Raw genomic sequence first — 18,288 nt, 5'->3', positions numbered from 1 at the left:
ATCAAGAGTGATACTTTCTTCTTGACTTTGTCAATCAACGTCACGTCTGGTCTATTTGCACGTATCACCCTATCCGTTTCTGATACCATAGTCCCAGAGGATCTTTGCCTGATCATTTTTTCTATCATTCCCTCAGGTTGGTGCTCGTACCACTTATTACTGCAAGGTAGCTGAGTTTCTTGCACAGGCTCCAGTGGAGGGCTTTTGCCAATTATTATTATTATTATTATTATTATTATTATTATTATTATTGTAGGGCACGTTCATAAGGAACAAACTACAAAGAACAATTAAATGCCTACCAAGCTTTCATTCCCGTAGGGGGGGTACTGCCGTCAGTGCACCTCATTCGGTGCAATGTAGGCATTACTTAAGGTTCTTTGTAGCGTCCCTGCTCTTAGTTGCAAATACTTTCAATCCTTTTACTGTACCTCCGTTCATATTCTCTGTCTTCCATCTTACTGTCCACCCTCTCCTAACAATTGTTTCATAGTGCAACTGCTTTGAGGTTTTCCTCCTGTAACACCTTTCAAACCTTTTACTGTCAATTTCCGTTTCAGCGCTGAATGGCCTTAGTTGCCCCAGTGCTTGGCACAATGCCAAAAATCTGTGCTAGGAATAAAGAAGTAACGTAAAATACAGTTGAGAATAATGCATATATTCATTGGGTCACATAGACCACCAAGAAACTAACATTATATTAAAATAAATAGTTTTCACTGCCGCTACAGTTAGCAGTCCTGGCTTTCGTTGTTATCAGTGTGTAAACGATTTTTTATGACCGACATGTATAACATTTTTATGTTTTATAGCATTATTGTGCAGGTGAACTGACTCGATACCTGACAGATAATTATTGTATTCGAATTCGAGAAACGTAATTTACCTCTAGTCTGGAGAATGGAATACCACAATAATGGTGTTGAAAAGTGTAGCCAGTGGAAGGAAGATGACTTTGTGACCAAGACATGGTTGGAATGCCTTATTTAGAGATAATTTTGCAGTGGGTGTTAAGATCCCAATTTAGGGCTGGGTGACACAAAACAGGGACATATAGACTTGTTATGTAGCGGGGCCATATATAGTCACAATAAAGACCAAGAGCCATAAGGGAAAGTGATAAGGGCTTCGTCATGTTTCTCGTCGTCTAATTCGTCTTATCGTAATTCCTCCTAAAATTACGATAAGTCGTATCGTCCACAGTTTGTTTAAAGTAATATGGACTGTAAGTTACAGGCATGTATACCTTAATACCATTTTTTTTAGACCCTGATATTGTACCAATATTCGGAATTATGCCAACGCCTCAATTTCTCGTACACCTTAAATGTAACTTCTTTTTTTTAATCATCTTTCCTTTGCAAAGCATTCTGTTTAAAATTATCTTGCCAGTAATTCATCTCTTGGTGTCCTAAGGCATCGAAGAGTACAGTATAAGCTTATATATTTTTGGGAAAATCTTTTTGTAACCTCTTCATATCTTCAAACGAGTCCAACTGTTTGACCTGAGGTCGTGTTCCAACCTTACAGCTTATTGTTTCATTCCTCCTGGCTAATTTCATTTCTTGCTTTGTAACTTTCTTTTTCATTATCTTTATTTACATTGACTTCCTTCCATCTGTATCTCATCTTATAAATGATTAAAGCAATCATTTAACCCTTCCATTCTTCATCTCCGACCTCCTCTCCCCAGTCTTCCTCTGCTGCTGTTTGCTCACGTTCTCAAATGACTTTTTTCCTCCTCCTCCTCCTCCCTCCTCCTCCTCCCTCCTTCTTCGTCTTCAATCTTGAGAACGTATTTTGAATAGAGAGTTCCGTCCTTTAGTCAAGTTCAGTGCCCCCGAGACAATTTCTCTACCTGCCTCCTTCTTCTCCTTATTCTCCTCTCATCCAGTTCCCCATTTCTGTTTTGCGAAATGGAAATTGCCTTTACTGCGTCGTCAGCATTTTAGGCGTTCGTATGACTTCAGTCTGACTTGTCTTGGAGGGATCTAATTAATCTGCTTGGGAAACTAGCTTCGAAAAATGCGATTTCATTACAGTGTTGTCTTTAGGGATTCTGTTATGAGCGAGTGCTATTGCGCCATAAGCCAGGGTTTGTTGCAAGCCTTAGCAATAATTTTTTTTTTTTTTTTTTTTTTTGGGGGGGGGCGGTCAGTGCAGAGACGTTACCCTTACTCTCAAATCATCTTCTTTTTCAGGGGTGGGGAGACCTGAACACCTTATGACAAAGTGTTCCCAGAAATAGAAAAAGCTTATTTGCATTTTGTCAGTTAATTTTTTCATGAGTGTTGTTACACAGTATATTGTTCTCATGTTTTTGGGTGCCTAAATTCATTTCTGTCCTTGTCAGGACTGAATCAAGTTAATTAGCCTGACCTGCGCTCCAACCTCTCTCTCTCTCTCTCTCTCTCTTAAGACGGATTCGCTGTATCTTCGCTACTGGTATTATTTCAGCCAATGCTCCATTCGCAATGGTTAAGATCCCGCCGTGCCTTCAGATTAATTACTGAATAGGTCAGCACTTATCACAAGGCATAGTCGTCGTCTTCTCATCTTACTCCCTAGTCGGGGTCGCTGTTTTTGACGACCCTCGTCCACATGTTTCTTATACTCTTTAAAGAAACCGTTCATTTCACAAGTATACTGATTCTGGAATTCTGCCCATTCTTCTGTTTTCCTTGATATCTATAACCTTCCCCTTACCTTCTGAAAGTTTTCTCATTTTCAAATATTCTGTTCAGTTGAGATATACTATGCAAATTAATGACCTTGTGTGAATAGGATTAATGGTAATAATATCAGTAGTAGGAAGAAGTAGTAAGTAGTATGATTAATACTAATAATGTTAGTGTTATTAGTAGTAAGAGTATTAAGAGAAGCATTCCAGGATCTTGTGATTAGTAAGATATATAGGCAATTAACTGCCCTCATTACTTTTAGGTCTCCTGACACACAGTAGGGAGCCTTTGTGATTTCAACATCGTATAACCGTGTTCACGCACTTCATCGCCCCGTGTGTATTATTGCGAATATCATTGCCTTGAGTGTTTGCATGTGAGTGTATGATTGCGAGTATGCGTGCTTGTGTGTGTGTGTGTGTGTCGCGATCAGCATTGCATGTGTATTTGTGTGCAAGGCTACCGTAGTGCCGATTGTGTATGTGTTAATGTTATCGCATTTTTTTATAAGCGTGTATCACATGTGTGTATTTATGCGTGTGTATGTGCGTGTGACAGTCCGTATATTAGGCATTTGAAATATTTTTCATGTAGGTGTCATAGCAATAAAACAAATATCAAACTATATTCAGTAAACACAATCATCAAAAACAGTAAGGCTGGATGGACGGTGATAATTGATACTTGTTATTTTTTATTTTATTTTTTATTTTTTTTTTTTGCAGTTCACTTAGAAATTGGTGAAAAAAGCTGAATTTCTATACCGGATATAAGAGTGGGGGTCAAGCTTTGTTGCAAATGAAACCTGCCTTACCGGTCTGGTGTGAACGGCAGTGGGTCAGAATGAGACCTGAGAGGCTAAGAGAATAGTTAATAAGAAAATGTTAACGAAGTATATTAAGTGGCTCGTAACAGACAGACTAACGGTTGCACGGACAAATAAAAAAATAAAAAGTACCCGCGCGTACACGCGCGCGTAATTAAGTGATCGTTATTGTACAGTGTAAATGGATCCTGCCAATTAATAAGATTTAGTGTTATGCATATACAGTTATCATAACGAAAGCGGAGAGAGAGAGAGAGAGAGAGAGAGAGAGAGAGAGAGAGAGAGAGTTCAACCCAAATCTATTATGTACGTAAAAAAGCCTTAAAGACCAATAATGGGTAATACAATGATATAATAAAGAGAGATAGAGAGAGAGAGAGAGAGATCCATTGTTATGCACGTAATAAGTCGAAAAACCTGTAAAGAGAAAAGCAATGAAGAGAGAGAGAGAGAGAGAGAGAGAGAGAGAGAGAGAGAGAGAGAGAGAGATCCATTGTTATGCACGTAATAAGTCGAAAAACCTGTAACGAGAAAAGCAATGAAGGAGAATAATGAGAAGAGAGAGAGAGAGAGAGAGAGAGAGAGAGACTTAAACCCAGATATATTATATATGTACGTAACAATCCTTTAAGACCAGTAAAGGGAAATAGCGTGAATAATAAGAGAGAGAGAGAGAGAGAGAGAGAGAGAGAGAGAGAGAGAGAGAGCTGGAAAAAGATCCATTGATATGCACGTAACAAGCCAAAAGACCTGTAATGAGAAATAGCAATGACGGAGAATAATGAGAGAGAGAGAGATAGAGAAGAGAGAGAGAGAGAGAGAGAGAGAGAGAGTATAAAACCGTGGTAGGAAGCAGCCAGCGGTAGTAACGGAGTGTTGGCCTAGGTTGCCATGACAACGGGAGTCGGGCGGAGAGCGAGGCCGTGGTGGTATAAGGGGCCTCGCTGGGATTCACAAGAGAGAGAGGAGAGAGAGAGTGAGAGTGAGAGAGAGAATTTTCAGAATGGGGGAAAAAATATGATTTGAGTCCGTTACTCTTCCCGTATCCCTGAAAGTAGGGTGGGAAAGAAGAGATGAAAATAGAATGTAAAAAAATTAGAGCTCACGAAGAGGGGAATGATATTGTAGCAAAAGGGGAAAAATGGACCAGGATGTAGTGGGTGGCTCAGAGACAATAGCAGGGGAAGGGGGTTTGTGGAGGGGATGTTGCTTATTTTGGGTGAGGGGGTGAGTGAGGGGGAGGAGAATAGACGGATTTGGGGCCAGATTCTGTTTTACATAATAATTAATCCTAATAAGTTAAAACATATTATTGTGTTATACAGTGCTGCGGTAATTATATGTATTTAATCCAAAGTCCATTAGTATAATGGATGTCGTAATGTCTGTGAGCAGCCCAGACTCGAATAAAAGCAGGGTACAGAAGTTGGAGGAATGGTGCAATTAACCACGAGATGGAAAACAGAAGTATGAAGAAAGTTCCGTCGCTTTCCAGATGAGGGAAAATAACATACATAAAATAAACAAATAAAAAAAAAAAAAGTAAAAAAAAAAATAAAAAAAAACAAAAAAAAAAATAACAAAAAAAAAGATAAAAACAAATAAACTAAATCCAAAAAAAGTAAAAATAAATAAAAAAAAAAAATAAATAAAAAACAAATGTATAAAAAAAAAAAAAAAAAAATTAAATCAATAAAAAATAATCAAAAAATAAACAACATAAAAAAAAAAAAAAAAAACAAATATAATTTCACAAAATAAAAATATACAAAAGAAAGCAAAAATAAAAACACTAAATACAAAAAAAAAAAAAAAAAACAAAAAAAAAAAAAAAAAAAAGAAATAATAAAAAAAGCATAAAAAAAAAAAAAAAAAAAAAAAAAAAAGTAAAACAAAAAAAAAAAATTAACAACATAATAAATTAAAATATATAATCAAAAATTAAAAAAAAAAAAAACAAAAAAATAAATAAAAAAACAATAAATAAAAAAAAAACGAGAAAAAAAAATAAGAAAAGAAAAATAAATAAAAAACAAAAATAAAAATGGGCCATAAAAAAAAAAAAAAAATAAAAAAAATAAAATAAAAGCTAAAACAAAAATAAAAAAATATAAACGTCACAGACCTTACAATCCAACGACCACTTCATTTCCACGGAGTAGGTGCGAGAAGGTTTGGCTTAACAGGTGTTACGATGAGACGCAGAAAGCACACTGTGTTAGAAAGAAGAAAGATTAAAAATTCCATTTTTGTAATGCCTTGGTAATGACTTATTTAAATTTCTTATGAGTAAGTATATCCGCAATTTTTAAAAACATGATAAAAGTTTGTTAGTGTGACTGAAATTATAAAGGTGTATGGTTATAATTATAAATAACTTCAAATGTAATCCTCAGTCTGCAAGTAGATGAGAAGGAACCATTATAAAAGTAATGAAGGTTTGCGAGTGTGACTGAAATTGTAAAGGTGTGTGGAGATATTATAAATAACTTCAAATGTAATCCTCAGTCTGCAAGTAGATGGGAAGGAACCACAGTATAAGAAACGATTCAGCGGCTCTCTCTCTCTCTCTCTCTCTCTCTCTCTCTCTCTCTCTCTCTCTCTCTCTCTCTCTCAAAGAACGAGTGAGAATAGAAACCAAAGGAAAGATTGGTTGAAATTTGGTTAGATTGAGAGACGGTACATCTGGGAATAGGCAGAAATGGGACAAAAAGAGAGAAATTATAATAGAGAGGGAATAACCACTAATGAACTCGAGAGAGAGAGAGAGAGAAATTCTCCCACAAGGATGTTACAACGCTATCGACTACCGATATTTACCGTCAGCTCAAAAGAACGTTTAGAAAGGTGGTGTCGTCTCCGGGGATACTGTTGTCCCACTTGTCCAATATCTTAATTCATTCATTGCCCTCTCTCTCTCTCTCTCTCTCTCTCTCTCTCTCAAACTAGTGGTTGGTCTTAGTGGATCTCGATTTATGCTCTCTCTTTTTCTCTCTTTGTATCTAGTCAGCAACCCCCCAACCCACCCACCTCTCTCTCTCTCTCTCTCTCTCTCTCTCTCTCTCTCTCTCTCAGCAGCAACATCTTTGCATGGAATGGTCAGTCCTTGATGAGAGTTTTGTACTCAATAGCCGAAGGTACGAATCGTCTCCTGCTTTTTTCCACTCCTCCTTTTTCTTCCTCTGACGAATTCTATCAACTTAAGCTTCGTATCGAGTTCCTCAGATACTGAATGGCATTGAAAACTTTAATACTATTTATTGTTCCCTACGTTTATTTATTTATTTATTTATTTATTTAGTTAGTTAGTTATTTATCCATCTTTCGTTTGACTTTGAAAAGTGGTCAATATACACCACACAATTTTATTGCTCCTAATGAAAACACTGGTTTTCTTCAGGTGTATTACAGAGCTGTAATAATTTTATCGTCATCCCTTTTTATTGGCTGTGTATTTCCACTTTCTTTAGACTTTGTGCTCCCTCACGAGGTGCAATAGCTTGATGCCAGTATAACCATCATTTGGATTTTGTTACTGTTTAGTGCAAAATTCATTTCATTAGATGGCCCCTTGTGTTCTAACGCAAAGGACCTTCAGTACCTTACGATCGACAGTTCTCCCCATATGGCAGACTGTAGGTCATATACCTTACCCCATCGTAGAACTGACCACTTATATAATGGGTCACAATATTCGGGATGAAGTCCACATACTATATTGGATCTAAAACAATATTATTCTTCTTTGTATAGCACATTTGTTGACCAAACCTAAAGGAGGAGGCTACGATATTTCGTACCTATGCATAAAGGAGAAGGTTACGATATTTCGTACCTATGCATAAAGGAGAAGGTTACGATATTTCGTACCTATGCATAAAGGAGAAGGTTACGATATTTCGTACCTATGTATAAAGGAGAAGGTTGCGATATTTCGTACCTATGCATAAAGGAAAAGGCTACGTAAGCCCATATCTTGTCCAAACGTGAAGAAGAAGGCTACTAAAACCCAAATCTTGCCCAAGCCTGAAGGAGAAGTCTTAGTAAGCTATCTTGCCCAGGCCAATAGAAGAAGGCTACAACTGTCCTTATCTTCCCCAAGGCGACTCTGTCTTGACCAGTCCTGAAGGAGAAGGCTATGTAAGCCCTTGTCTTGCGCAAGCCTGAAGGAGGAGGCTATATAAGCCCTTGTCTTGCCCAAGCCTGAAGGAGGAGGCTTTATAAGCCCTTGTCTTCCCCAAGCCTGAAGGAGAAGGTTATATAAGTCCTTGTTTTGCCCAAGTCTGAAGGAGAAGGCTAGATAAGCCCTTGTCTTCCCCAAGCCTGAAGGAGAAGGGCTCATAAGCCCTTGTCTTGCCCAAGCCTGAAGGAGAAGGCTACATAGCCCTTGTCTTGCCCAAGGCCTGAAGGAGAAAGGTCTTTTATAAGCCCTTGTTCTTTGCCCAAGCCTTGAAGGAGGAGGCTTAATTAAGCCCCTTTTTAATGCTTGTCCAAAGCTTGAAGGATGAAGTTTTTATAAGCCCTTGTCTTGCCCCAAGCTGAAGGAAGAAAGCCTTTAATTAAGCCCCATTTGTCCCTCTTGCCCAAGCCTGAAGGGAGAAGTTTTTATAAGCCCTTGTTATTGCCCCAGATCTGAAGGAGAAGTTTTCTTTATAAGCCTTGTCTTGGCCCAAGCCTGAAGGAGAACAAAGGTTTTTTATAAGTTTTCCCTTGGTTCCTGGCAAGCCCTTGAAGGAGAAGTCTTTATAAAGGCCCTTGTCTTGGCCCAAAGGCCCGAAGGAAGAAGCCTTATAAGCCCTTGGTTCTTTGCCCAAAGCCAGGAAGGAGAAGTCTTATAAGCATTGTCTTGCCCAAGCTGGAAGGAAGAAGTTCCTTTTTATAAGTTCCTTGGTCCCGTTGCCCAAGCCTGAAGGAGAAGTCTTTATAAGCCCTTGTCTTGCCCAAGCCATGAAGGAGAAGTCTTTTTATAAGCCCTTGTCTTGGCCCAAGCTGAAGGAGGAAGCTAATAATAAGCCTTGTCTTGCCCAAAGCCAAGAAGGAGAAGTTCCTTTATAAAACTAAGCCCTTGTCCCTTGCCCAAAGCCGAAGGATCCCAAGCTAACTAGCCCTTGTCTTGCCCAAGCCTGAAAAGAGAAGTCTTTATAAGCCCTTGTTCTTGCCCAAGCCTGAAGGAAGAAGGCCAATTTTTTATAAGCCCTTGTCTTGCCAAGCCTGAAGGAGAGTCTTTAATAAACGCCCTTGTTTCTGCCAACCCCAAGCTGAAGGAGAAGTTTTTATAAGCCCTTGTCTCCCAAGCCCAATTGAAGAAAGGGAAGGTTAATTTTTATAAGCCCTTGTCTTGCCCAAAGCCTGAAGAAGAGTTCCTTTTTATAAGCCCTTGTCTTGCCCAAGCCCTGAAGGGAAGAAGTTTCCTTTTTATAATCCTTGTCTGAACCCAAGCCCGTGAAGGAGAAGTTTTTAATAAAAGCCTTGTTTTCTTGCCCAAGCCTAAGGAGAAGGCTATATAAGCCCTTTGTCTTTGCCCAAGCCTGAAGGAAAGAAGTTCCTTTTTATAAGCCCTTGTTGCCCAATCCTGAAGGAGAATTTTATAAGTCCTTGTCTTGCCAAGCCTGAAGGAGAAGTTTTTTCTTTATAAGCCTTGTCTTGCCCCAATGGCCCGCCTGAAGGAGAAGTTGTTTTTATAGCCCTTGTCTTGCCCAAGCCCGAAGGAGAAGTCTTTAAACCCTTGTCTTGCCAAGGCCTGAAGGAGAAAGGTCTTTATAAGCCCCTTGTCTTGCCCAAAGCCGAAGGAGAAGGTTTTTATAATAGCCCTTTGTTCCTTGCAAGTTCTGCGGAGAAAAGTTTTTTATAAGTCCCTTGTCTTGCCCAAGCCTGGAAGGAGAAGTTTTTATAAGGGTCCCTTTCTTGCCCAAGGCCTGAAGGAGAAGTCTAAGAAGCCTGTCTTGTTCCCAAGCCTGAATTGGAGAAGCCTATTTTATAAAGCACTTGTCTTGCCCAAGAGCCTTAAGGGAAGTTTTATAAATCTTGGTCGTTTGCCCAAAGGCCTGAAGGAAGAAAAAGTTTTTATAAGCACCCTTGTCTTGCCCAAGCCTGAAGGGTAAAGTCTTTTATAACCCTTGTCTTGCCCACGCCCTGAAAGGGCAGAAGTTTTTAATAAGTCCTTGTCCTTGCCCAAGCCTGAAGGAAGGAAGTTTTTATAGTCCTTGTCCTTTGGCCCAAGGCCAGAAGGAGGAAGTTTTTTATTAAGTCCCTTGTCTTGGTTGCCCAAGCCTGAACGGAGCAAAAGGTTTTTATAAGGAAGCCCCTTGGTCTTTGCCCAACGCCTTGAAGGAAAGTCTTTATAAAACCCTTGTCTTTGCCCAACCTTGCAGGAGAAGTTTTTATAAGTCCCTTGTCCTTGCCCAAGCCAAGCCAAGAAAGGAAGTTTTTATAAGTCCCTTGTCTTGCCCAAGCCTGACGGAAAGTGTTTATTTTAAAGTCCCTTGTCTTGCCCAAGCCTGAAGGAGAAGTCTTTTTATAAGTCCCTTGTCTTGTTGCCCAAGGCCTGAAGGAAGGAAAAGCTTTTTTTATTAAGTTCCTTGTCATTGCCCCAAGCCAGAAGGAGAGTCTTTTATTAAAGTCCTTGTCTTGGCCCAACCCTGAAGGAGAAGTTTATTATAAGCCCTTTCCTTGCCAAGGCCTAAAGGAGAAAGTTTTTATTTAAAGGCCCTTGTCCTTGCCCCAAGCCTGAAGGAGAACAAGTCTTTTATTTATAAGTCCCTTTGTCTTGGCCCAAGCCTGAAGGAGAAGTGCTTTTTATAAGTCCCTTGTCTTTTTTTGGCCCAAGGCCGTGAAGGAGAATTCTTTATTTTTAACGAAGCCCTTGTCTTGCCCACACCTGAAGGAGAAGGCTATACAATCCCTTGTCCCAAGCCCAACCGAAGGAGAAGTCCTTTTTAATAAGCCCTTGTCTTGCCCAAGCCTTTGAAGGAGAGGCTAATATAAGACCCTTTTATTGCCCAAGCCTGAAGAAGAAAGTTTTTATAAAGCCCTTGTTCTTGCCCAAGCCTAAAGGAGAATCTTTATAAGGCCTTGTCTTGCCCAAAGCCTGAAAAAAAAAAAAAAGGAAAAAGAAAGTTTCTTTTATAAGTCCTTGCCTTGCCCAAGCCTGAAGGAAAACTTTATAAGCCCTTGTTCTTTGCCCAAGCTGAAGGAGACTTTTTATAAGCCCTTGTCTTGCCGCAAGCCTTGAAGGGAGAAGTCTTTATAAAGTCCTTGTCTTGCCCAAGCCTGAAGGAGAAGTTCTTTATAAAGCCCCTTGTTCTTGCCAAGCTGAAGGAGAAGGCCTATTATAACCCTTGTCTTGCCCCAAGCCTGAAGAGAATCTTTAATAGCCCTTGTCTTGCCCAAGCTGAAGGAGAAGTCTTTATAAGCCCTTCTTTGACCAAGCCTGAAGGAGAAATCTTTATAAGCCCTTGTCTTGCCCAAGCCTGAAGGAGAAGTCTTTATAAGTCCTTGTCTTGCCCAAGCCTGAAGGAGAAGTTTTTATAAGTCCTTGTCTTGCCCAAGCCTGAAGGAGAGGCTATATAAGCCCTTGTCTTGGCCCAAAGCCCGAAGGAGAAGTTTTTATAAGTCCTTGTCTTGCCCCAAGCCCTGAAGAGAAGTCTTTTTATAAGCCCTTGTCTTGCCCAAGCCTGAAGGAGAAGTTTTTATAAAGTCCTTTGCTTGCCCAAGCCTGAAGGAGAAGTATTTTTTATAAGCCCTTGTCTTGCCCAAGCCTGAGGAGAAGGCTATATAAGCCCTTTGTCTTGCCCAAGCCCTGAAGGAGAGTATTTTTTATAAGTCCTTGTCTTGCCCAAGCTGAAGGAGAATTTTTATAAGTCCTTGTCTTGCCCAAGCCTGAAGGAGAAGTCTTTATAAGCCCGTCCTTGCCCAAGCCTAAGGAGAAGGCTTATAAGCCCTTGTCGCCCAAGCCTGAATGAGAATTTTTTTATAATTCCTTGTCTTGGCCAAGCCTGAAGGATTAAGTTTTTATAATTCCTTGTCTGCCCAAGCCTGAAGGAGAAGTTTTTATAAGCCCTTGTCTTGCCCAAGCCTGAAGGAGAAGTCTTTATAAGCCCTTGTCTTGCCCAAGCCTGAAGGAGAAGTTTTTATAAGTCCTTGTCTTGCCCAAGCCCGAAGGAGAAGTCTTTATAAACCCTTGTCTTGACCAAGCCTGAAGGAGAAATCTTTATAAGCCCTTTGTCTTGCCCAAGCCTGAAGGAGAAGTCCTTTAATTAAGCCCTTGTCTTGCCCAAGTCGGAAGGAGAAGTTTTTATAAGTCCTTGTCTTGCCCAAGCCTGAAGGAAAAGTTTTTATAAGTCCTTTGTCTTGCCCAAGCCTGAAGGAGAAGTCTTTAGAAGCCCTTGTCTTGCCCAAAGCTCCTGAAGGAGAGTCTTTATAAGCCCTTGTCTTGCCCAAGCCTGAAGGAGAAGTCTTTATAAGCCCTTGTCTTGCCCAAGCCTGAAGGAGAAGGCTATATAAGCCCTTGTCTTGCCCAAGCCTGAAGGAGAAGGCTATATAAGCCCTTGTCTTGCCCAAGCCTGAAGGAGAAGGCTATATAAGCCCTTGTCTTGCCCAAGCATGAAGGAGAAGTCTGTATAAGCCCTTGTCTTGCCCAAGCCTGAAGGAGAAGTCTTTATAAGCCCTTGTCTTGCCCAAGCGTTGAAGGAGAAGTCTTTATAAGCCCTTGTCTTGCCCAAGCCTGAAGGAGAAGTCTTTATAAGCCTTGTCTTGCCAAGCCTGAAGGAGAAGGCTATATTAGCCCCCGTCTTGCCCAAGCCTGAAGGAGAAGGCTAATAACCCTTTGTCTTGCCCAAGCCTGAAGAGAAGTCTTTATAAGCCCTTGTCTTTAACCAAGCCTGAAGGAAAACTTTTTTATAAGCCCTTGTCTTGCCCAAACCTGGAAAGGGAAGGTTTTTATAAAGCCCTTGTCTTGCCCCAAGCCTGGAAGGGAAAGTCTTTATAAGCCCTTTGTTCTTTGCCCAAGCCTTGAAGGAGAATTTTTATAAGCCCTTGTCTTGCCCAAGCCAAGGAAGGAAAAGAAGTCTTTATAAGCCCTTTGTCTTGCCCAAGCCTTGAAGGAGAAGTTTTTTATAAGGTCCTTGTCTTGCCCAAGCCCTAAGGAAAGGCTTTATAAAGCCCTTGGTCTTTGCCCAAGCCTGAAGGGAGAATTTTTATAAGTCCTTGTTCTTGCCCAAGCCGGAAGGAGAAGTCTTTATTAAGCCCTTTGTCTTGACCAAGCCGAAGGAGAAATCTTTATAAGCCCTTTGTCTTGCCCAAGCCTAAGGAGGAAATTTTTATAAGCCCTTGTTCTTGCCCAAGTCTGGAAGGGAAGTTTTTATAAAAGTTCCTTTGTCGCCCAAGCCAGAAAGGAGAAGTTTTTATAAGTCCTTGGTCTTTTGCCCTTTAAGCCTGAAGGAGAAGTTCTTTATAAGCCCTATTTGCCCAAGCCCAATGAAGGGAGAAGTCTTTATAACCCTTGTCTTGCCCAAGCCTGGAAGGAGAGTATTTTATAAGCCCTTGCTTCTTGGCCCAACCAAGCCTGAAGGAGAGGCTTATATTAAGCAACTTGTTCTTGCCCAAAGGCCTGGAAAGGAAGGAAAGGCCCTAATTTATAAAAGCCCTTGTCTTGCCCAAGCCTGGAAGGAGAAGTCTTTATAACCCTTTGTCTTGCCCAAGCCTTGAAGGAGAAGGTAATTATAAGCTTCCCCAAGCCCTGGAAGGGAAGCTAATATAAGCCCTTGTCCCTTGCCCAAGCCTAAGGAGAAGTCTTTAATTAAGCCTTGTAAACCCAAGCCTGAAGGAGAAGTTTTTATAAGCCTTGTCTTGCCCAAGCCTGAAGAAGAAGTTTTTTACAGCCCTTTTTGTTCCTTGCCAAGCCTGAAACGGAGAAGTCTTTATAAAGCCCAATTGGTCTTGGCCCCAAGCCTGAAGGAAGAAGGCCTAATTTTTATAAGCCCTTGTCTTGCCCAAGCCCCCCCTGAAGGAGAAGGCTAATATTAAGCCCTTGTCCTTGCCCAAGCCAAGGAAAGAACCCGTTTCCTTGATAAAGCCCTTGTCTTGCCCAAGCCTGGAAGGAAGAAGTCTTAAATAAGAATCCTTGTCTTGCCAACCGCCTGAAGGAGAAGTCTTTATAAGCCCTTTTGTTGCCCAAGGTTAGTGAAGGAGAAGCTTTAAAGACCCATTGTCTGCCCCAAGCCGGAAGAAAGGACGTCTTTAATAAGGCCCCTTGTCTTGCCCAAGCCTGAAAGGAAGGAAGGCTAATTTTATAAGCCCTTGTCTTGCCCAAGCCTGAAGGAGCTATATAAACCTTAATAAGCCCTTTTCTTGCCAAGCCTGAAGGAAGCCCAAGCCTTAATTTTATAAGCCCTTGTCTTGCCCAAGCCTGAAGGAGAAGGCTTTATAAGCCCTTGTCTTGCCCAGCCTGAGGAAGAATCTTTATAAGCTCTTGTCTTGCCTAAGGAAGCCGTGAAGGAAGAAGTCTTTATAATTGCCCTTGTCTTGCAAGTTGTTGAAGGAGAAGTCTTTATAAGCCCTTGTCTTGACCAAGCCTGAAAAGGAGAACCCGTCCTTTATAATCCCTTGTCCTTGCCCAAGCCTGAAGGAGAAGGCTTAATATAATCCCTTGTCTTTGCCCAAGCCTGAAGGAGAAGGCTATATAAGCCCTTGTCTTGCCCAAGCCTGGAAGGAAGAAAGTCTTAGGTAAGCCCTTGTCTTGCCCAAGCCTGAAGGAGAAGGTCTTTATAAGCCCTTGTCTTGCCAAGCCTGAAGGAGAAGTTTTTATAAGCCCTTGTCTTGCCCAAGCCTGAAGGAGAAGTCTTATTTATAAGCCCTTGTCTTGCCCAAGCCTGAATGAGAAAGTTTTGTTATAATTTATCCTTGTCTTGCCCAAGCCTGAAGGAGAAGTCTTTTTATAATCCTTGTCTTGCCCAAGCCGAAGGAAGAAGTTTTTTATAAAGCCCTTGTCTGCCCAGCCTGAGGAGAAAGTTTTTATAACCCTTGTCTTGCCCAAGCCTGAAGGAGAAGTTTTTATAAGCCCTTGTCTTCCCAAGCCTTAAGGAGAATTTTTATAAGCCCTTGTTTTCCTTGCCAAGCCTGAAGGAAGAAAAAGGTTTTTAAATAAAGCCTTGTCCTTGCCCAAGCCTGAAGGAGAAGTTTTTATAAGCCCTTGTCTTGCCCAAGCCTTAAGGAGAAGTTTTTATAAGCCCTTGTCTTGCCTAAGCCTGAAGGAGAAGTCTTTATAAGCCCTTGTCTTGCCCAAGCCTGAAGGAGAAGTCTTTATAAGCCCTTGTCTTGCCCAAGCCTGAAGGAGAAGTCTTTATAAGCCCTTGTCTTGCCCAAGCCTGAAGGAGAAGTCTTTATAAGCCCTTGTCTTGCCCAAGCCTGAAGGAGAAGTCTTTATAAGCCCTTCTTCTTGCCCAAACCTGAAGAGAAGGCTATATAGCCCTTGTCTTGCCCAAGTCTGAAGGAGAAGGATACATAAGCTCTTGTCGCGTTCAAACCTGAGGGAGAAGGCTTTAAAAGCCCTTGTTTTGCCCAAGCCTGAAGGAGAAGGCTATATAAGTCCTTTTCTTGCCCAACCCTGAAGAAGAAGGCTATATAAGTCCTTGTCGTGCCTAAGCCTGAAGGAAAAGTCTTTATTAAAGCCCTTGTCTTAACCAAGCCTGAAGGAGAAGTTTTTATAAGCCCTTGTCTTGCCCAAGCCTGAATGAAGAAGTTTATAAGCCCTTGTCTTGCCCAAGCCTGAGGGAGAAGTCTTTATAAGCCCTTGTCTTGCCCAAGCCTGAAGGAGAAGTCTTTATAAGCCTTGTCTTGCCCAAGCCTGAAGGAGAAGTCTTTATAAGCCCTTGTCTTGCCCAAGCCTGAAGGAGAAGGCTATATAAGCCCTTGTCTTGCCCAAGCCTGAAGGAGAAGGCTATATAAGCCCTTGTCTTGCCCAAGCCTGAAGGAGAAGGCTATATAAGCCCTTGTCTTGCCCAAGCCTGAAGGAGAAGGCTATATAAGCCCTTGTCTTGCCCAAGCCTGAAGGAGAAGTTTTTATAAGCCCTTGTCTTGCCCAAGCCTGAAGGAGAAGTCTTTATAAGCCCTTGTCTTGCCCAAGCCTGAAGGAGAAGTTTTTATAAGTCCTTGTCTTGCCCAAGCCTGAAGGAGAAGTCTTTATAAGTCCTTGTCTTGCCCAAGCCAGAAGGAGAAGTTTTTATAAGCCCTTGTCTTGCCCAAGCCTGAAGGAGAAGTTTTTATAAGCCCTTGTCTTGCCCAAGCCTGAAGGAGAAGTTTTTATAAGCCCTTGTCTTGCCCAAGCCTGAAGGAGAAGTCTTTATAAGCCCTTGTCTTGCCCAAGCCTGAAGGAGAAGTCTTTATAAGCCCTTGTCTTGCCCAAGCCAATGCCAAGAGAAGTCTTTATAGCCCTTGTCTTGACCAAGCCTGAAGGAGAAAGTCTTTATAAGCCCTTGTCTTGCCCAAGCCTGAAGGAGAAGTCTTTATAAGCCCTTGTCTTCCCCAAACCTGAAGGAGAAGGGCTATTTATAAGCCCTTGCTTCCCCAAACCTGAAGGAGAAGCTATATAAGCCCTTGTCTTGCCCAAGTCTGAAAGGAAGAAGTAGAGAAGGAATACATAAGCCTTGTCGCCCGTTCCAACGCGTTCAAACCCTGAGGGAGAAACCGGCTTTAAAAAGCCCTTGTTTTGCCAAGCCTGAAGGAGAAGGCTATATAAGTCCTTGTCTTGCCCAAGCCTGAAGGAGAAGGCTATATAAGTCCTTGTCGTGCCTAAGCCTGAAGGAAAAGGCTACCTTAGCCCATAGCTTCCCCAACAAAACAAATGAAAAAGGGCGAGTCCCAATATCTGAATAACGTTGCAAATGCTATAAGACAGAATGATCACCATTTTAACGAATTGCAGTAAAGTAACTTTAGCTTTAAGGAAAGCACATTAAAGATTTGTATTTAAAACAACTGATGTTGTAAGCGTACACTAAAAACATCCAGAGTCGTTAATAAGATTAAGATGTTTGTTTAAACTTTTATAGGACAGACGCATAGAATAATTATATTTTGATAAAGGCGACAGTAATGAAAAAGGAAAGGAAAGGAATAATGTTAGGACTTGCACGACTGTATTAAATGGTGTATGTCAACGGAAATTAACAGAGTAAAGTAATATATGTTTAGTCGGAGTCTGTTGTGGACAGAATAATGAATTATTTTCGAGACACGACGGAAAGATACGTTTTACGGAACACTAATTAATTTTGATAAACATAATTCGTTCCATCTGTGGCTAAGCCGACTTGATTATTATATACTTGACAGTTCTGTAACTTCATTATATCCTCTCTTCTCTCTCTCTCTCTCTCTCTCTCTCTCTCTCTCTCCTCTCTCTCTCTCTCTCGTTCGCATTTCCCTTAATCTAACCCTTCATCTCCTGCTTTTGTTGAATATTATGCACGTAAATCATATCCAAGAACCTACTAAACCCTGGTTTTATTTCTCTCTCTCTCTCTCTCGTTGTTTTTCAACCGTTTCCTGTTCTTTCAATTCTTTTTCTATTTATACTATTTTATCTAAGTTTCAATGTCTCCTCTATGCCATATTACATGTAATTTCTCTCTCTCTCTCTCTCTCTCTCTCTGGAGTTCCTTGTGGATTTATGTTGGAGTTTTTTGAGGGTTTATGTCCTCACTGAGAGAGAGAGAGAGAGAGAGAGAGAGAGGAGAGAGAGTGGGGGGGGGGGGAAATTCACCCTAGAGGGAATTTATTTTATTTATTTAATTAATTATTTATTTATTTGACATGCTATCTGCGAAGATTACAATAATCAGAAGTTCGTCATTTTTCATTTGCATTTTATTTGTCTTCGTTTTCACCTCAAAAGATACCAGTTATTTGGTTGCTTGAGTCGTCATGGTGTAGAATTTTAATTTCGTGTCAACTGTAATATATGGATGTGTAACCTTTGTTATTAAACTTTGGTCTCTGCCATAACTTCTATATCCTTTCATTTACCGTTTTGGATTTAATTTCCTTCGCTATGTGTTAACGCTCTAAGAAACTTCGTTTAATCTGTTTTATTTATTTTCTTATTCATCTATTTACTTGAGGTCTTATTAGTGTATTCAGTTATACAGATGTACCTGTTTCCTTAATTATTTTTATTTCTTCACAAGGAATTACATTGAATTTTGTTCGGTATGTACTTTCATGACCTTTCTGTCCGTATAATATATATATATATATATATATATATATATATATATATATATATATATAATATATATATAATATGTGTGTGTGTGTGTGTGTGTGTGTGTGTGTTTGTGTGTGTATGTATGTATGTATGTATACATATAATAATAATAATAGTAGCATAAAGCCGTTTTTATTACCTCCTTCTTTTTTCCATCGCACAGTATTATAAAAGAAATCTAAATAAAGTTTAATTACAGAAATAGTCTAGATTAAGGCCACATCACATATTGTGATGTTATACCTTTTAAGAAGCATCTGCCTCTGATGAATCATTTCATCATGATCGTTCATCTAAAAAAAAAAAATGAACTATGCAATCAGTGGAAAGGTAAATTTCACTTTACTTAAGCACCAGAACGCCTTAATCAGACAAGTTATCAGGATCATCTCTTGAGTACTTGTGCTTAATTCGATTGTAATAACTGCTTTTTCTAAGTATCAGGTTTTGTTCATTACTAATTTTTTTTAATTACAAATCATCTCCAGCACTGAGTCTCTGAGATGCCTTGGGTCGAA

Source organism: Macrobrachium nipponense, chromosome 23 (assembly GCF_015104395.2).
Source record: "Macrobrachium nipponense isolate FS-2020 chromosome 23, ASM1510439v2, whole genome shotgun sequence".
Classification (NCBI taxonomy): domain Eukaryota; kingdom Metazoa; phylum Arthropoda; class Malacostraca; order Decapoda; family Palaemonidae; genus Macrobrachium; species Macrobrachium nipponense.
This window is presented reverse-complemented; position numbering follows the sequence as displayed.